A 2,374-nucleotide genomic window follows, 5' to 3' on the forward strand; every position below is an offset into this window, starting at 1 on the left:
CCATTTGAACTCTGGCAATGGAAGTTGGGCCACCACAGTGGGTTAACAGGAAGCTTCATTACCCTCTAAGCTATCCTGATGGCCCTGTTTGGTGTTTTGAGACAGGAGCTCATATAACTCAAGCTGCCCTTAAACTCATTACATAGACAAGGAAGAGTTCCTTGACTTCCTGTGCTTTTGTCCTGTGCCACCTCATCTGGCTAAAATGTGTTGTTATTTCATTGCTATTATTTTGCTTTGCTTTTTTGCCAAAGATTCACTATGGAGCCCAGGCTAACCAGAACTCTTGTCAGTCCTCTAACTTCATTTTCAATGCTGGGGTTACAAACGTGTGCCATCACACACGGTGTGTGAGAGTGTGTGTGTGTGTATGTTTTAATGATCCACAGTAATAAAGGGAAATGAAATCTTTAATTGGTTTGTATAATATTTATCTCATATATATATTTGATATATAGTGATATATATACATATATATACATATATATATATTTATATATTAAAAATCTCCCTTTTTAGAAGGTAGTTTGTTATGATAGTGTGAAGAAAGTTTATCTTGTTAGTGAGTGTGGACCATAATATAGTTAAGAATAAGAAATATGACGTATAGCATAGGAAGCTGATCTGAACAAAGCATGTGACATGGGCAACCTGCCTGGTGGGAATTCTACCCACTGACTGTCAGCAGTTAATCATGGAGATCATTAAATAATCTGGAAAAAACACACACTTTTTATAACATAGATTTCTAAAGTCATCACAATTATAACGGTCAAAGTTTTGATGTTTTCTAAAGTCACTTCTTTTTCAACCTACCGGATTTATCTTCTAAACTCTGAATTTACCTTCAAAGTTACTTGTGGGAAAATGTCAGTGTGACATCATGGTAGGCCTTTGGGAACAAATTCCAATAATTTAGAACACTATGGTGGAATCTTTCCTTCCTGTTTGCAGGAAAAGGCAAGCTCAGGGAGCCAAGTCCCTCATCCAGATAATTAGCAACTCTCCAATCTGTTAATTGAGGACATGTGTGCCAAACTTTCTTGGCAACCTCAGTCAGACAGTTGTAGGTGGTCAGTCCGTCAGTTACAGTTGAGGAGTGCCAGAGTGTGCGCGGCCCTGCATTAAAACTCTGAATTAAAGACAGATCTGATGTGCTCTTTGACTTGAAAAAAATAAATGTACTAAATTGTTTGGAAATTGGCTGTTCTCAGTCCTAAATTTGGTGAAGCAAAGAAGAACGTTATTTCATTAACCCTATCTCTTTCCATGATCTTCCATGGAAAACTTACTTCCATCTCCATTTTCACTGTCAATTTGGAGAAAATTTCAAGAACTGGGGACAGTTCTGTCTAAATGCAGGAGAATAAACAGTGAAGGACATGAATGATAATGTGAAAAAAACAGATCCTGGCAAGGGACCATTCACAACTGGAGTTATCCAGAACATTCCTCCAGTTTCTAGCATATTTCTACAGATTTACATGTAGTCAGTTAATCCCTTCTCAGTGCTTGTATGCACACAGTCACCATGTAAGTATCACAGACAATCTTGATTAAAGATGGGGGGAGAATGAAAAACAACAGAGCTAGGAAGAGAGACACTATAGAGCATGTACCACAAGAGGCACATCAAACAGTCCATGAATCCAAGACAATGCAGTAAAAAATAATTATCTGATTTGGGGTGTCCAAAAAAGAAATGTATATTTGTCTTGACCCAAATAAAAATCTGTATGTGTGTTTGTGAGTGCTGTTTAAGTCCCTGAAGCCAGAGGCAGAGCTTAGTGTCCTGCTCCACTCCTTGACACTTTATTCCACTGAGATAATATCTCTGGAGTTGGAGCTAGACCAGTAGCCAATAGACCCAAACAGTCTCCCTGTGTCTCCTTCCAACATCACTAGATTTGAGCTGTATGCCTCTATGGGTGCATAGGTAATCATTCATCATAAGCACTCCTACACACTGAGCCACCTCCCAGCCCCAAAACACAAATATGTTTTGTGAGAATAATGTTGTTCCCACAAATGAAGTGTGCATTTCTTGGTTTCAAGCTGTTTTCTACAAATTGAAAACATACCTACTCAGTTTGAGTTGCGCTCACAACAGAAAAGAAAGATAGCATAGGCGTTAAACAACGGGAAGGCAACTTAAGGGTTAAAGGGCCCCTGAGCAAGCACAAAATTCCTGCTTGCTAAATGTGGTGGACAAAAAAAGTTCTGTGGCTCTGCAAATACTGGACAAAGTCATTGTGAAGTAATGTGCATTTAAGGTTTTCAAAATTAAGGTCAGTTTTAGTAAATTGCAATTCGCTAGGAGATCATGTTTGTGAAACATGTGAAAAGTGAGTAGAATTCAGCCACAACTTATGTG

The sequence above is a fragment of the Arvicanthis niloticus genome, chromosome 4, assembly GCF_011762505.2.
Source record: "Arvicanthis niloticus isolate mArvNil1 chromosome 4, mArvNil1.pat.X, whole genome shotgun sequence".
Classification (NCBI taxonomy): Eukaryota; Metazoa; Chordata; class Mammalia; order Rodentia; family Muridae; genus Arvicanthis; species Arvicanthis niloticus.